The 18,802-nt window shown below is 39.9% G+C and overlaps 1 protein-coding gene across 1 annotated transcript in view; it reads left to right on the top strand.

Moving 5' to 3' along the window:
- Window positions 1-2,588: 2,588 nt before the first annotated feature.
- LOC130918016 (tyrosine-protein kinase receptor UFO-like) overlaps window positions 2,589-18,802 on the top strand; it is a 113,731-nt gene continuing 97,517 nt past the window's right edge. Inside the window, exon 1 of the mRNA XM_057839863.1 lies at window positions 2,589-2,736. The gene's annotated coding sequence lies outside the window, so the exon portion shown is untranslated. The remainder of the gene's footprint in view (window positions 2,737-18,802) is intronic.

Below are 18,802 nucleotides of genomic sequence, written 5' to 3'. Positions count from 1 at the left end.
TGACACTTCAAAGATGAAAAATCTTAGGTTAACAGTGTCATACGCTGGTGATGTGATGTAAAGAGCAGACGTGACTTCTGCATCGTATATATAACTTTTTAATGCTCAACAACACTTGCGCGTGTCACACTAGATATCATGAACAAACAACCTAGATGCGCATCTTTAGATCTCTCCTAGTCCCATGTCATTTGCTGTGTGAGCCCGGGTGATCATGTGACACGCGTCCATATACTACAAACAGCATTTGCTAACGAAAATTATGAAAAAAATGAATTAGTAACACCACAAGCAATGACGAAGAGTGCTTTTTACAGAGTGCCAAGCATTAGGTTAGTGCTTTAGCAAACGTACTTCCGGTAAAAATTTCAAAATGAAGCACGCCATGTTCGTCATATAAATAACAATTTCTGGAGTTAATCCCACATGCTTCAGAAATATAATATGTAAATACAATAATACAGATTCTACAGAATACAGATTCTACACTAAGAATAGCTTTAAAACGACACCCTTTATGAAAAATATGATTGGCAATGAATAATTATTATACATAATAATTATTTTAATATTATTTTACTAAATTTTTTAAAGAATTGTTTTGAATAATGTTGGAAAGGAGAAGTCAGTGTTCTGAATTTGTTTACATTCCATTCTTTTGCACTAGTAAATGCTATCAGCATTTAACCTTATTGTTTATTTGCGATTAATTATTGTTATTTACATGATTATTTGTACTTTAATAAAGAATTTACGTGTTCCAAAATGTTTTTGTGAATTTATAAGCATCAACAAAAATTTCATTGCTAAATTAGTTAAAAATGTCAAATAAATAAATATTAGATTTGTCGACTAATCGTAAAAATAGTTGGCTGACTAATTGGGAGAAAATTAGTAGTTTGTGACAGCCCTTGTTGTACAGTGTACTGGAACATATTTCCTCCACACCCTTCTCACCCTTTTAACCCCTGACCCAATTTCATGCCTGATTGTAGTTGTTCATCTTCAGCCTCGATACATACTGAAGGGGAAAGGATATCATCATCGCACACACCATATAATTGTTTGCATTAGTCTAACACATATATAGTCTAACACATACATATGGTACAGGTTCTCGTAGGCACCGTCTAACTGTTTGCATTACTCTAACACATGTAATATAATTAATCAGGAAATAATACCATTTTCATATTTACGGTAGGACTACACTACTAATATAAAATAAATAGAACACCATAGTTTAATGAGAAGAAATAGAAGACATACACAATGCCGTCTTATCACAAGATTGACGCACCAACTCTGGCAATCAGCTCTCCCAGCAAACTCCATGGACAAAGTGCGTTGTCCTAAAACAAGTACAACCAACCCGGACAGCAAAGTTGATAGCGGGCGTCCCAATCCGCGCACGAACCTAAGCCAAAACCGGCCACAGAGGGGATGACCCAAAAGCAACGCCCAGAAACGCCTTCGACAAGGCCCCCCTCGGCAAAGACTTTAAAAAGACTGGACACTGAGATAACACAGATTTTTTCTGCTCGGAAACATATAGCCTTGTTTTGGATCCAGAATTGTCCCTCCGTCGTCTGTTTTTGCCTTGTTTTTACCATTGTCGACGGATAAATTGTCAACCTGTTTTCGGTGAGTGTTCTTCAAGCTTTTGAAACATGGAGTCAGTACAAAGGGTTAAAATAAGAGGACGTGCGAGATTCGGCCTTCCCGGCGGGCGCACGCGGGGCAGCGTCAGCCGAGCGGCACTTGTTTTGGTTGGTGCTGTCCCCGGGGGCGTCTGGGCCGGGGGGGGGCGAATTTCAACAATACACACAGTCTCTTTCTCTCTGATATACAATCTATATTAAGCTGTATTTCCTCTCTCTTGTTCATTTTGTATTAATCTATTGAAACGTTGTATGTAGATAGGGGCTTTTGATGCTGCCTCTCCTGCTTCTTTTGTGTTAAAGAAACATATAAGGAGGGCCCCTGGCTATGTTCGCCTTAGGCCCCAAAATTGCCAAGTCCGCCACTGGTTACGCTGCCGGCTTCCAGAGTATGACTCTAGCAACATAAACATGTCATCTGTTCACGCTTTTCAATTTAAACCAGAGATGAACATTAATGAGCATGGTAGCACTGTCGATATTTCACAAAACGAGAACGAAAAGCAAAATGAACAGGAAAGATGGAATGAGATGAGACAAGAGTAGAAAAAAAACGTCCAACAAGAAGCGATTTTGACACCCAAAGTACTACCATGCGCTATCAGCTTGTTTTGTTTAGATGCATACAGACTGAACATACTGAAGATGCCTTAAGAAAATACTTTAACATAGTACTAACATGACTAATGTGATCAACAATCTGATTTAAAGCTACCACAAGAAAACACAATGCCTAAAAGTATGAGAGGGAAATGTAACCGACAGCTGGGACTGAAGTGGCAGGACGAGCGTGTCTGCACTCTTCCCCTCCAGGTGCTCCCAGTTGCCTTGATTGCCAACTGGTTAGGTGGAGAGGAACAATGAGCGGCCATAAATGCAGCATCGCGAAAGCACAGGGAAGACCGCCCGCTCTGCGGACGGGGTTGGCACGAGGAAGGAGCACTGGCAGTTGTGTGACACACGCCATGCGAAGAAGCTCGACACCATGCTCGCCTGCAGCCCCCAGGAATGCAAGAAAGGGGGACAGTTGGGTGCCACCTCCCAGCCAGTTGACAGCCACCTTGTTAAAAGAGCGGTGGGCAAATTTGATATTTTTTACCCTTTTTTTTATTGACTGTTCTTAATTGTTTTTAAAGATACTTTGAGGGTGGTCCCAACTTGAAATGCTAAATCCTAGTGATGGAGAAACCGAAGCTTTCTGAAGCAGTGAATCAATATCAAGCAATGTGTCGAAATGGTTCAGTGTTATGAAGCATCTGCCATGAATCAGTGTGGTGAGTCATGACACTGCTTCACCACTGCTTTCTGTATCACTGAAGCAAATGTGTTTAAATGGTTCAGTGCTACGAGGCATTTGACACAATTCAGTTTGATGACATCTGTTGGACAAAAATATATTGAACTTTCATATAACCAAGTGTCATCTGAGCAACTAAATATGTGGGTCGTATGGTGGTTACATAAGTTGCCTAGTGTGCAAGCAGTAGTGGGTGCGACCCCTAGCATGAAATTTATTCTTTACTCTTCCCCAGATTAATTAAACATAATCATAATAACAAAAACAAAGTTGTTTTGTTACTTTTAAATGAAAAACGGAAATGCTTGTGGAATAGGGAACTCTTGATGGTAGGTGTATAGAATGCCAGTGACACTGGGATGGGGATTTGGGTGTTTCACACATTTTTATTTAAAAACAAAATCATCTCAGCAGTATTTGGTTTCAGCCGGTTCCTCATTTTGCTAATGACCTCTCCAGCTTTTGAGAATATTCTCTCACATGGCACGAACAAATATACAAACTGGCAGATAGACAAACAAACACAAAAACTAACTGACAGACACAAAACGTAACTTGTGGGGGGGCGTGTGTGTGCGTATTATATAAATCAGTGTATAGTGTGTCAATGAATGCCTATACTATGTACATTTGCAAATTAATCTAATGTGTAATCTGATCTAATTTCACTTTACTCTCCCTCGTTCTCAATATGACGTAATGCGCGCAAAAGCTCTCCTCACAACCCACAACATTTTGATATATCCCCTTTTTATAAGCATTGTGAGTTTGACTGAACCAAACTGACTGACTCGACCCCTCGCTACCTGAGTGACACGGTCACGGCCGACACGCGTGTGACATCACAACGCTTTGCTTCCGCAGCCAGGTGTTTTTCCACTGAATGAAGCGAGACATCAGTACAACGTATCGGAATACTTGTTGCCGCGAGCGCTCGACACTTGTCAGGCGTCTGCTTCTAGCGTGACGTCACGAGCTGTTCCACCGGATCCAGCGAGACATAGGGACGACTGTTTCGTGATACTTCTGCCGCGAGCGCTCAACACTTGTCTCGAGCGTCTGCTTCGAGCGTAACATCACTACTAAATCCCTGGAGGCCTGCTCGCGTGGATTTTATTATTTTTTTTCCTGTTTGTAGTGTTGGGTTGCAGTGTTGTGCAAAAAAGTAGCGCCGTCCTTCCGGGGCCCATTCCTCCATGCAGATCTCCTCTAGAGCGGTGATGTTTTGAGGCTGTCGTTGGGCAACACGGACTTTCAACTCCCTCCACAGGTTTTCTATGGGGATGAGATTTGGAGACTGGCTAGGCCACTCCAGGACCTTGAAATGCTTCTTACGAAGCCACTCCTTTGTTGTCCTGGCTGTGTGTTTGGGATCATTGTCATGCTGAAAGACCCAGCCACTTCTTATCTTCAATGCCCTTGCTGATGGAAGAAGACTTTCACTCAAAATCGATACATAGCCCCATTCATTCTTTCCTTTACACAGATCAGTCGTCCTGGTCCCTTTGCAGAAAAACAGCCCCAAAGTGTGATTCAATTCAGTTTCAATTTTATTTGTATAGCCCTCAATCACAACAGAAGTCTCAAAGTGCTTTACAGAGGCAATATGATACACAATTAGAAATGAAGCAACAAAGATGAATAGATACAGTTCAAGTCCTGGGTATCCCCTATCCGTAAGACCCTCCATGCCGGCAAGGATAAACTCCAAAAACTCCAGAGTCAATTGGGAGAAAAATGAGAAACCTTGGGGAGTACCACAGTCAGGAGAGATCCACTCCCAGGACGGATAGACAGGAACCCCAGAACTGCTAATGGGAATTAGCAAGCGAAGTTATAGTCCGTAAAAATACAGTGGAGTAAAGGAGCAAGAAGAGGTCCCTCTAGTCAGATGAGACGGGGGTAGCAGCAAGGACGTCTATCCAGCCAGGGGTCTGGACAGTCAGGAGGCTGCAGCTGAAAAATAGCCCCTCCCCAGAGGGGAGGGGGGAAAGGGGACACCGGGTGACTAGTGATGAAGAGACTAGACAACTAGATATTAACATTGGAAAATAGAAATAAAGTAAGACAAGTGGTAGGTAGAGTAAGAAAAGGAGATAGAACTCAGCGGCTGTACTGCCCCCAGCATTATAGCTTCTAGTGCAGCTTAGACTAAACTGTGAGCCTACTCAGACTTCAACTAGCCTAACCATAAGCTTTGTCGAATAGGAACGTTTTTAATCTCATCTTAAATGTGCAGACTGTCTCGGCTTCTTTAATACTAGCTGGAAGCTGATTCCATAAAACAGGGGCTTGGTGGCTAAAGGCTCTAGCTCCGACAGTACTTTTATAAACCCTGGGAACTACCAGTAGACCTGCATTCTGAGATCGGAGTGTTCTGTTGGGGCGGTATGGAACCAGAGCATCGGTAAAATAAGATGGCCCCAACCCATTAATGGTCTTAAATGTAAGAAGGAGTATTTTAAATTGAATTCTAAACTCGACTGGAAGCCAGTGAAGTGCCTGGAGCACAGGGGTGATGTGCTCTCTTCTGTTGGTTCCTGTTAAAAGTCTTGCTGCTGCGTTTTGGACTAGCTGAAGACCTTTTAGAGAGCTTTTAGGACAAGCTGCAAGTAGGGAGTTACAGTAATCCAATCTCGATGTAACGAACGCGTGAATTAATTTTTCTGCATCGCTTTTAGATCAAATATTTCTAATTTTGGCGATGTTGCGCAGGTGAAAGAAAGCCGTTCTACAGGTTTGTTTAATGTGTGCTTTAAACGATAAGTCAGGGTCAAATAAAACTCCTAGGTTTTTAACTGTGGCGCTGGAGGCTACACTTACATTGTCCAGAGTGACTATCTGGGCAGCTAAAGAGTCTCTCACACTTTTCGGGCCTATTATAAGGACTTCTGTCTTTTCAGGGTTAAGTAGAAGATAATTAGTGCTCATCCAGGTATTTATATCTCGGCGCAGGCGCTTAGTTTTTCTACTTGCCTGACCTACTCAGGTTTAATTGATAAATACAGTTGTGTGTCGTGATGTTTCCACCCCCAGGCTTCACAGTGGGTATGGTGTTCTTCGGATGCAATTCAGTATTCTTTCTCCTCCAAACACGAGAATCTGTGTTTCTCCCAAAAAGTTGTAATTTGGTTTCATCTGACCATAACACATTCTCCCAGTCCTCTTCTGGATCATCCAAATGCTCTCTAGCGAACTGCAGACGGACTTGGAGGTGTACTGGGTTCAGCAGGGGGACACGTCTGGCAGTGCAGGATTTGAGTCTCTGGCGGCGCATTGTGTTACTGATAGGAGCCTGTTACTGCGGTCCAAGCTCTCTGTAAGTCATTCATTAGGTCCCCCCCCCGTGGTTCTGGGATTTTTGCCCACCGTTCTTGTTATCATTTTGACGCCACGGGGTGAGATCTTGCATGGAGCCCCAGATCGAGGGAGACTTTCAGTGGTCTTGTATGTCTTCCATTTTCTAATAATTGCTCCCACAGTTGATTTCTTTACACCAAGCGTTTTACCTATTGCAGATTCAGTCTTCCCAGCCTGGTGCAGGTCTACAATTTTGTCTCTGGTGTCCTTCGACAGCTCTTTGGTGTTTGCCACAGTGGAGTTTGGAGTGTGACTGACTGAGGTTATGGACAGGTGTCTTTTATACCGATAATGAGTTAAAACAGGTGCCATTAATACAGGTAACGAGTGCAGCCTCATTAGAAGTTAGACCTATTTGACAGCCAGAAATCTTGCTTGTTTGTAGGTGACCAAATTGAACAAACTTATACAATTGGTGGTTGACTAAATACTTATCGGTATTTGCCCCACTGTAACATATACATATTAGTACAAGAGAACAATTGTGGTTTATTAGAGCCTAGTGCCTACAGTGCTTTAAGATCGAGGATACCTTTAATGTGCCACATGGGTGTTTGCTGTACTCCCATTATGACTGTTTATAAACTGGTATTCAGTCAGAGAATGCACCTGGAGAGAAATAAAGGTGTTATGCAGGACAGAGAGAAAGACGGCCCATTCATTTGAACTGGGACATCTGTCAGCAATCATTCACTCTCACCGACACGACACTGAAACATTATCATCACTGCTTGCCTGAGCAGTTCAACTCCAGATGATGTTTTCCCCCTCTTGTCATTGCCTGTACAAGTTATATATGAAGATGAATTTCTGCTTTTATGTGTGAATAATGAAAAACACAAGTGCTCTGTATTTTTTCCCCCCTCTTTTTCCTTTTTTAAAGCCGGTAGCCGTTACTCATCACACTGAACTGAACACATGTACGACAGTAAAACCAAACAGATGTTTCCACGCTGGTCACATATTACAGCTTCACATTACGAGACCAAAAATCGAACCAAAAATCATTTTAAAAAAAGGGGGGAAATCCTAACAGTACATAGACGCTGTCTTTTAGAACCTAAAAGAAGGTGTCAAACTTTTTCAATCAATCTTTGGGCCGCATTGTAGTTCTGGTTTCCTACAGAGGACCATTATGTCTGCCAACTTGGGCTGCTGCCATGATGACTTGATTAACAGACAACTAATCGGGTATTAAATGAATCGATAACTTTTTCAGCCCAATAATAGAAAATACTTTCTTCTGTATTGTTGTTTGATTTGAAGCTCGTTTTTTGTCCACCTAGCTTGGATAAAAACAACACACAGGAAGTCGATGTAGCTTTTGTGGAGGTTGGTAGCTGCTCCCCCAGTTGCTGTAGTGGCAATCCTCTTTATTCAGGAGTAAACAAAAGGACGGGATGAGCAGGAAAGCAACATAGAACATATAATAGAATACATGGATACATGGACTACAAAGGGGCGACATGGCCCAGTACAAAGGAAAGGCTGACTAGACAGAGGTTATCCGTTCAGGTGACTAACTATAATAAGGAAAGCATTATTGTTAATTGTGTTCACAATAATCCTAACAATTGTTGATTTCAAAATAATGCTTTTTTTTTTTTTTTTTTTTTTAATTAATTAATTAATTAATTTTTTCTATAAAAAGGAAATATTCTCTTTTTTATTTGTGTGCGTTTTGATTTAGAAAAGGAAAAAACTGGATATACTCACTTTTCGTTTCGTTTTGAGATTGTATTTCTTTATATTTTTTCATAAAAACAAATAGGAAAAAATTAAAAAAAAATTTAAACTAAAAAAGTAAATATTCTCATTTTATTATTTTAGAATAGAATAGAAATAGAATAGCTCTTTATTGCCATTATACAGTTGTACAATGAAGTTGTAGAGCATCTCCCTTTTCAGTGCAGGACAAGTAAAAATCTCGGAGTGGCTTGCAAGAATAAAAGTATAAAATCTAAATAAATATAAAATACGTGTGAGGTAGTCCTATGTTCAGGCAGTGCAAATGATTGAAGTAGCAGCAGTTTGTCAGTGAAGGCATTGGAATATTGCACGTTAATACTGCACGTAAACAGTAGAGGTGAGAATCTTTGGGTACCTAACGATTCGATTACGATTAATGTTTTGTACGTTAGTTCCAAAATAGTTTTAAAATCCTATTAGGCTAAACCAAACTAATATTTAAGTATCATGTTAACAGTTAAAAACATTTGCTAAAATACTCAAGTCCCCATTCTGCATCAGCAGCTTTAAACTACATTCAATTAATTTAATGATATCAATCAGCTGTTAAAGTTGATAAAATTACTCCCGTTATTCCATAATTTCCCTTCTGTCTACTTACAACATGTCAAAGTTTTAAAACTGTTTCATTATTTAAAGATAGATTCAAGTCAAGATTTTGCCGATTTAGTAGTGTTTCAGATAAAAACATAATTAGGTTCGCTACAACAGACCCTTCTAGAGAAGTCTTCTGCTTTAAGATGGCGGCTGTTTACAACGTGGCAACTACTAAACGGCAAGCCTGTCATTTCGCATGTAGTTTTTTTTATATGTTCTAACACCGCCGTCATCTGTCATTTAGCATCTAGTTCTGCAAATATGTGATATCTACTATAGCCGTATGTGGCCGTGTGTTTGTAGCAACTCGCAACTGGGCGTTGTTTGAACCAGCTGTCGGCCGCAGTCGGGTATTTTTGGTTTTTTATCTAGTGGCATGAGTTGAACATGATATTTGCTCTCGGTCCGTTCCTCATTGCGTCCTGAAGACCACGCTGACTGTGTTTTCGTTCTGCTTTACCTGGTATATTTCAATAATCTAAATTTGGATGTTTGTGAATCATTCTCGAATCTTCCACGGCCGAATCGCGAATAATCTAAGAATCGAAAACTTCGCACGCCTCTAGTAAATAGTATTACACATAGAATATGTGTGAATAGAAGTGAAGTAGCAGCAGTTTGACAGTGAAGGCATTGAATATTGTATGTTAATATTGCACGTAAGTAAGTATTGCACATAAATTATTGCATGTAAATGAATATTGGACATTGGGTGATGTGGTGTTACATATGGCAGTTCAGGGTGGAGATGTTTTTAACAATGAAACTGTTCCTCAGTCTGTTTGTTCTTGCTTTTAAACACCTATAGCGTATCCCAGAAGGGAGCAGTTCAAGCAGCTTGAAAACCAGGATGTGAGCTGTCCTTGAGGATGTTTGAAGCTCTGCTGAGGCACCGGGAGGAGCAGAAGTCCATCAGGGAGCGGAGAGGACAGTCAATGATCCTCTGCGCTGCCTTGACTGTCCTCAGAAGCCTCGTCATGTCTGCGGCAGTGCAGCTCCCGTACCAGGTGGAACATCAGTATGTTAGCAGGCTCTCTACGGATGAGCGGTAGAAGGCTGGCAGCAGCTTCCCATCCAGCTTGTTTTTCCTGAGGATTCGCAGACGCTGCTGAGCCTTCTTTATGATAGCTGTTATGTTTGCTGTCCATGAAAGGTCATCTGAGATCTGGACTCTCAGGAACCCTTTCCACACACTCGCCGTTGATGTACAGGGGCAGCAGGACGGTTCGGTTTCTCCTGAAGTCCATGATGGCCTCTTTGGTTTTGGTGGTGTTCAGGACCAGTTTGTTGTCTGAGCACCAGGCTGAGAGTTTGTGGAACTCCTCTTTGTAGGCTGCTACATCTACCTGTGAGATCAGTCCAACCACTGTGGTGTCAAAAGGAACAACAAAAAAAGCTCTGTAATCCATAACAAAATGAATTAATTGCCGAGGTATCGGCTCAGTATTCAGTATCTGCAGATCCTCAAAATCAGGTGACTCGGACTCGAACTCTGGTGCAAAATTATGTGATCGGGACGATTCTACTTTCGTGGGCCACACAATGACATTGAATTTGACATGAGTTTTATATGATCAGTTATAAATCAAGCCCAGTCTGTTTTTATAGTGTTGTTTTGAGCATCAATCTAGTTGTCAAAATAATAGTCACCACTAGAGAGCGCAAAAGTCCCAGAATCCTCAAGACCCTCTGATCACATGGACTGTATGACGTGTCAGGCGGAATTTTTGTTGAACGTGCCTGCTGCGACAAGGTGCTTTCAAATTTCTTAATCCACTTTAGCTTTGCCGCCAAATCCGAGTAAATCTTGCCATGAGGAATGCACACACACACATCAACTCAACCCCAAAAGCCATGCAAGTCTCAAAACACCCCCTTTCTTACCCAGGATCCCCCCTTTCCTCCTCCTTACTCTCCATTGAAAAGGCAGGCCTGCATACAATGGGGCTCTTTTAAAGGGCCCCGCAGCCATTCGTAAAGGGCCCAGCCTGCAGGCCTACAGCGTGGGAAAGACAGGGGAAGGGTGCCGAGATACACGGGAAGACAACTTGGCACTTATTGATGACAGACACATGACCTGTGCATGGGCAAGTGTTACACCTAGAAAAATACAGGTAGTCCTCGGGTTACGAACGACTTCCGTTCCTACACTGGCGACGTAACCCGAGTTTCTGCGTAAATCGGAATTAACCTTTTGAGTACCCCAAAATACCACCTAACTTTTAAAATAACTATCCAAAAACATGTATTATACATCATTGTACTGTCTTTTGAAATGACGATATTAAACGTCCGTGTGGTTTGTTGACTATTCGGCTGCTCATGACATCAACACTTGCAGAATTAAACTAAAATAAAAATCAAATCAGTTTTCTTCAATAACAGCAATTCAAATTTGAGTTTATAACTAGCGGCTGATACAGGAATAACAATCCACACAAACAATTAGCATATATCAGTTAGCGACCGCACATCATCAAAATCAATCACATTAACTTGCCTAAAATTTTCGACCAAAATTGAAAACGCACAATAAACAGTCCAAAAGGTGTTATATACGGGTGTTGCCTCTATGAATGCTTCACAAGCAACAAATGTACGCGCAGGCTTGCAGCTCTTTTCCCTCTCTCACTCGCCTGCGTGACTTCTTCGTAGGAGCAAATGGCTCTTCCTCGTGTGTGTGCTCTTCTTCGTGTGCGCAAATACGCTCTTCTTCGTGTGCGCAAATGCATTTTCCGTGTGTACATGCGCTCAAGTAAGGCAAGTACTTACCTGCTTCCTGCGCCAAAATAAAAACATGCATCATAAAACAAAAGTGAACATTATTTAAAAAACAAACAAAAAAACAACAACTGGGGACTCTGGCGTCGTAAAGTCAAAATCACATAAGTCGGGTACGTCGTAACCCGGGGACTAACAATGTCAAATGTCAACATTATCATGTGACATTTAAACGCAAAAAATACATAAATTATATGGATAAATATGTAATTTTAGAAGCTTTAAAAAGACATTAATTTCTAAGAAAAAAAAACAAGACTTGAGCAATTCATTTTGTGTGTGTGTGTTTTAATAATTTTTTTATTTTAAAATGTTTCAAATAAACAAAATTAATGGAAAAAAATCATTAATTATTAGTAATTTTCAAGTTTAGTTTAAACAATTCCCGTGTGACACTAAACATAATTTTTTTTTTTTTTTAATGCTAAACTTGTGGACAATGACTTCGTTTTAGAAGATTTAAAATATATATATATATATATATATATATATAAAATGAATCGTTTTTTTTTTTTTTTTTTTTTTTATGAAATTGAGTTTCAAAATTCCCACATGACACAACAAAGTGAAAAAAATACAGAACTTGTCGATTAATTATGTTAATTTAGAAGAAGCTTTATTTAAGAAAAAATCTTTTCGTTAAGTCAGTTTCAAAATTCCCACTCGACATTAAATGCAACACGCTAAAAAAACTATTTCAGACTGGTTGGATAATTGTCTTTTTAGAAACTTTAAATAATCGTAATAATAAATAATATACAATATATAATATACAATAATATACTTTCACAAAGTGAGTATCAAAATTCCCACATGACATTAAATCCAACATACTGAAAACATTATACTAAATTTATTGGATGATTTTTTTTTTTCCCCAGAAAAAAAGGTAGTTAAAAAGGTAATAAATACAAAAATCAAAACTTTTTGCAAGGTGAGGTTTAAAAAGTTTGGACAAACCTCATTCAATGCAACACAAATGAAGGTCCCTACCCTCATAGATAAAGCAATAAATTACACTAATAAACCCAGAAAATCAACCGGGAAAGGCATACCTGTGAAGTCAAAAAACATTTTAAGTGAATCCTTCTTGAAGCTCATCAAGAGAATCGCAAGAGTGCAAAAAATAATCAGCAAAGGGTGGCTACGTTGAAGATACTAGAATATTATACATGTTTTTAGTTATTTCATCAGTTTTTGTGAAGAACATACAGTAGTTCCACACATGTTCATTCATTGTTCTTTTACCTTGAGTGAGCATTTACAATGTAAATAGTTATAAAAATAAAGGGGTCAACCCGTACTATTTGTCGGCGTCTGATTGAAAAGGGACTCTATGGTGGGGTTTCCCAGGAAGACCCCACTTCTGACCAACAGACATAAAAAAGCTGGCGTTTGCCAAAACTTACCTGAGAGAGCAAAAAAACGTTTTGGAAGAATGTTCTCTGGTCAGATGAGACAAAAGGAGAGCTTTTTGGGAAAAGGGATCAACATGGAGTTTACACGAAAAAAAACGAGGCCTTCAAAGAAAAGAACACGGTCCCCACAGTCAGACATGGTGGAGGTTCCCTGATGTTTTGGGGTTGCTTTGCTAACTCTGGCACTGGACTGCTTGACTCTATGCATGGCATTATGAAGTCTAAAGACTACCAACAAATTTTGCAGCATAATGTAGGGCCCAGTGTGAGAAAGCTGGGTCTCCCTCAGAGGCCATGGGTCTTCGAGTAGGACAATGACCCAAAACACATTTCAGAAAGCACTACAAAATGGATTGAGAGAAAGCACTGGAGACTTCTATAGTGGCCAGCAATGATTCCAGACCTGAATCCCATAGAACACCTGTGGAGAGATCTGAAAATGGCAGTTTGGAGAAGGCACCCTTCAAATCTGAGACCTGGAGCAGTTGGCCAAAGAAGAATGGTCTAAATTTCCAGCAGAGCATTGTAAGAAACTCATTGATGGATACCGGAAGCGGTTGTTCGCAGTTATTTCGTCTAAATGTTTGCTACTAAGTATTAATCTCAGGGTGCCAAAATTTTGTCTGGCCCATTTTTTGAGTTTTGTGTAAAATGATGATTTATTTTATTTTTCTTTTTTTCATTCCCTTTGTGTTTATACATGACAAGCAAACTAAATGAAGATATATCTACCAAAGCATTTGTAATTGCAATCATTTTCTGGGAGAAATTGAGCATTGTAGCGGATGATGTTGTTGAGCCTGCGTAGCTCGTTGAGTAGACGTGTTGCTGTGTTTGGCCGCTCGTGTCTCTCGTGACTCTCTTGTGCAGGGGTCCCCAAACTTTTTCCTGTGAGGGCCACATAACTTTTTCCTTCTTTGATGAGGGGCCGGGTCAGTTTGTAACAGAAAAAGTGTGACGATTGCAGGAGTGCCTAAATGTAAAAATGTATTGTTTTTTTAGAAAGCCACAATCAAATAACCCTTTCTGAATTCTTCACGGAACAAAAATAAATAAAATAAAAATAATAATACAATATAATATAATATAATGTAACATAATATATAGGGTTGTCGAAATGATCGCGTTAACGGGCGGTAATTAATTTTTTAAATTAATCACGTTAGAATATTTGATGCATTTAACGCACATGCCCCGCTCAGACTAAAATGACAGTACAGTGTAATGTCCGCTTATTACTTGTTTTTTGGTGTTAGGCTCCCTCTGCTGGCGCTTGGGTCCAACTGATTTTATGGGTTAGTACCATGAGTGAGTGTGTAATTATTGACATCAACAATGGCGAGCTACTAGTTTATTTTTTGATTGAAATTTTTACAAATTTTATTAAAACGAAAACATTAAGAGGGGTTTTCATATAAAATTTCTATAACTTGTACTAACATTTATCTTTTAAGAACTACAAGTCTTCCTATCCATGGATCGCTTTAACAGAATGTTAATAATGTTAATGCCATCTTGTTGATTTGTTATAATAAACAAATACAGTACTTATGTACAGTATGTTGAATGTATATATCCGTCTTGTGTCTTATCTATCAATTCCAACAATAATTTACAGAAAAATAGGGCATATATTATAGATGGTTTGAATTGCAATTAATGACGATTAATTCATTTCTAAGCTGTGATTAACTCGATTAAAAATTTTAATCCTTTGACAGCCCAGAATATAATATAATAGAATACAATAGAATAAATAATATTAACACTATTAATTAAATAGATACTAACCAAATAACCCTCTCTGGGTTCTTCACAGAAAAAAGCCAGGAAATAAATAACACTATTGAAAAAAAAAAAAAAAGCAGTGTATTCAAAAGGATTTGATGTCTTTCACTGGCAGTGAATGAGTTAAGAATCTTGATGAACAATTTAGAAGAAGCTTTAAAATATATATGTATATATTTATAGATTTTCCTCAATGTGGCGTTCAAAATTCTCTTCGTATTTTAAAGTGCCTGTGACACGAAAAAGCATGTTTATTTCATAATACACGCGATATTTTATGTTCTTGACTGAAATGGACCGCTTGGATGAGTGAAGAAGTGATCGATAAATTTATTCAATTTTTTTTAATCCCGCGCTACGAAAATGACAGACTTTCGGCTTCGGTCTTGCATTGAGGAAGAGGGCGCTATGACGTGTACGGGAGAAGGAGTCCTCTTCACTATACAGCCGTACTGCTGAATGAGAAGGACTAAAGCCTGAGTTATACTCCCGCGTTGCGGTGACGGCGCAGCCACTACGGCGTCATTTGACATTCGATGGTTCTCCGGCCAGGTGATGCGTTGCTCTGTAATTCACCGCCAAGCCACTAGAGGGTTATTATGTTGTGTTTGTACGGTTTTGTGGCATGCATGTTGACTTCCTCTTGTCTAGTTTAACGGAGAAAAATAAACAATGCAAGATGGAACGCTTGAATGTGGATCTTCAGCTCATCAACATTGAATAAATGTTGATCCTACAAATGTTGAGGCGCAGGCGACGCAGAAGACGGTTTCGAGGCGGTCTGTCCAACTTCTGATGCCGCATAGAGTTCTTCTTTCCTCGGGTGAAAACCAGCTAGCTGTGGCGGCTAGCTTCAAACTGGCGTTGAGCACTGCGTCCAGCGTTTTGTCCGAGGTCTGCAAACCCCTTCAGCCCGATTTGTTCGCCGTGTCCTACAACCAGCCAGTGGGAAGCCATAGCAGATTTCTGCTGTCTATGGAACTTCCCAAACTGCGTTGCAAGCCTTGATGTTAACGTTATCATAAAAAGCACCGAGGCACTCTCAATCAGTGATGATGTATCGTGTGTGAACTGTATGTTATTGAAAATTAAAGATCAAACATATGTACACAATAAATGATGAAGTGCACCAACCAAAAATACGACATTAAGCGATAAAAAGCTGGCAGTTTTTGGTCGACTGGGTCACCGCTTTGTGTGGCCACTCGATTCCGAACACACATGTCTCAGTGGTTTTTCCATTTTTTTTTTCTAAAATTCAATTGCTGACCTTGCCATTTGGCAAACTTTATGATGTCTTAACGAGACTTGCTCTTCGATGATACTCCCGTCGGCTTGGTCCATTTTTGTGTCTAGAAAAATCATGTTTTACAATGGCGGTGATTTCGCGCTGAACCGGAAACTACAGTCTGAGCGAACCAATCACAGTCCATTTCCGCCACGTCAACGCATTAGGGCTGTCAAAATTATCGCGTTAACGGGCGGTAATTAATTTTTAAAATTAATCACGTTGAAATATGTGACGCAATTAACACACATGCCCCGCTCAGACTAAAATGACAGTACAGTGTAATGTCCGCTTATTACTTGTTTTTTGGTGTTTGGCTCCCTCTGCTGGCGCTTGGGTCCAATTGATTTTATGGGTTAGTACCATGAGTGAGTGTGTAATTATTGACATCAACAATGGCGAGCTACTAGTTTATTTTTTGATTGAAAATTTACAAATTTTAATAAAACGAAAACATTAAGAGGGGTTTTAATATAAAATTTGTATAACTTTTACTACCATTTATCTTTTAAGAACTACAAGTCTTTCTATCCATGGATTGCTTTAAGAGAATGTTAATAATGTTAATGCCATCTTGTTGATTTATTGTCTTAATAAACAAATACAGTACTTATGTACAGTATGTTGAATGTATGTATCCGTCTTGTGTCTTATCTTTCCATTCCAATAATAATTTACAGAAAAATATGGCATATTTTATAGATGGTTTGAATTGCGATTAATTACGATTAATTAATTTTTAAGCTGTAATTAATTCGATTAAAAATGTTAATCGTTTGACAGCCCTACATGTAAAAAGCGCTCCTCATACACATATTGTCATGTTAGCTGCATAACAATTGCAGATGACTTTCTCGCTGACTTTGCCGTGTTGTAAAGCATTATTTTGACATATTCATGTTAACCATTTGGCAGCCACACGCTCCTCCGACGTCGGCCGGTTTGTCCGGCGGTCATTGTCCAGTGGCTTTCCCGCAAATGAGACCTCTGCCCTCAGCAGGGGAACGATGAGCTCTAACTTGTTCGCCGCCGGGTGGGTTGCCAATCGACAACCCAGTCTTCATGTGAAATGATCTGGGCTAATTACGTGTGATTTTCCACTTCAAAGACTATGAAACATCACTCGGTTCGGGTTAGCATGTCGGCTAGCTGTCACGCTTCTTGGTTTGTTTACATTCTCCGAAGCCGGGGAAGGGAAATGACATAAGCCGACTTAGGTGGCATAAAATATCGTTCGGGAGGTGCGACAGTAAAGGTGAAGTCGACAATTTTGACCATTATGGAGTATTTTTGCCAAGTCGTCCTGAATAAATGCATTTTCATTATTTCATATTCTATTTAGCACAAGACTGTTATTTGTCATGACCATGCTATTCATTTAACTATTGGGGAAAAATACTTGGATAAAAAGAATATCAAGTAAAAATATTGGAGTAGAGAGACTGAAACAATGACATTTTGCGGCTCTCTTCGTCGTGTTTTCCTCGTGAATAATTCTCCCTCAATGGGCTGCATACTAAATCAGATGAAATTGTGACTCCGCTGACGTCATCCACCTGTTGGGGAAGCAAGAGCCCTATAGACCCTACTCACCTAGTCACAAAGTGACGGCCGCCATATTGTCCGTATTTTTTAGACCTATTCTCATTGTTTTCAATTAGTCGTGCAAGTAATAGAGCAATTCATGGAAGCCCCGGTGTTATCTGACGCCGTAAACTCATTGGATGCGTTGCATGAAAGGCGTTATGTGGAAAAGCTTCAGTTTATCCATTCGCCAGATCCATATTTGATGCCTAAATCGATTTTTTTCGACCCGCTGTCTTCGCACTCTCTGCCTGACATCTGCTAGCCTGATATCTACAACTACCTTTTCCACAGAAACTCGGCCTATTCTCACGAAACTTTGAAAAACATTAAGAGCAGCACTCTAAGCAACATTACCCTGTGTGATTTCTAAAATGGCGACAATCAAAAAAAAGAAAAAAGTTGACTGCGATGGCCGACGCTTCAAGGATAGGTGGATATTGGACTATTTCTTCAATAAAACACGCAACAACTGTGTCTGCCTCATTTGCAAAGAGACAGTCACTGTTTTCAAAGAGTTCCATGTGCGCGATAATAACAAGACACGCTGACATGTACGACAACATTACAGGAAAGATACGCAGCGAGAAATTATAGCAACTTGAAGCTAGCACAGCAGCAGTATTTCGCAAGAGCCCGAGTGTCGAAAGAGAACGCCACAAAGACGAGACTGTTGAAATTATGTATTTAAAAATAATAATAATAAAGCAAATGTGACACACAGAAGGGCTTGCTAACATTTCTTTAAATGTATTGTTCTTCGTAAATCAGCCCAGGTAGCCCCCCACATTTTTACCACACCAAATCAGGCCCCCTTTGCAAAAAGTTTGGACACCCCTGTTTAACCGATGATCCGTAGGCGAGGCAAGCTTCTTTCACTTGTTACCAACTAAATATTATTCAAAAAATAAAGATGGTGGAACAAATAAGCATCTTGAATTTGAAACTGTATGTTGTCGGCGATTAGCCAAGCAATGATCTTAATTGTGGTTGTCAGCCCCAAACCCTGTAAATATAGATTAAATGCATTTTACCAGATATAAAATGACTACCACATAATCTGTGGTAGTCGTTTGGAGCCCAGTTTTCTCGTCGAATTGCAGCAGTCTATCTCGCTCTACTCTCCGGGTCTCTCGGAATACGGTAAAACTTCCAAGTCTCTCCGTCTATCTTCTCTGTTTTTGCAACCTACCGCCACACACGCCTTCACCATTTTGATTATTAATGTTAACGAGCAGAAAAACACGCCATAATAGGAGGAATTTACGAAGCGGTAATG

This window comes from Corythoichthys intestinalis, chromosome 6 (assembly GCF_030265065.1).
Source record: "Corythoichthys intestinalis isolate RoL2023-P3 chromosome 6, ASM3026506v1, whole genome shotgun sequence".
NCBI lineage: Eukaryota > Metazoa > Chordata > Actinopteri > Syngnathiformes > Syngnathidae > Corythoichthys > Corythoichthys intestinalis.
Note: the sequence above shows the minus strand (reverse complement) of the source record. Positions and strands in the feature narration are given on the sequence as shown.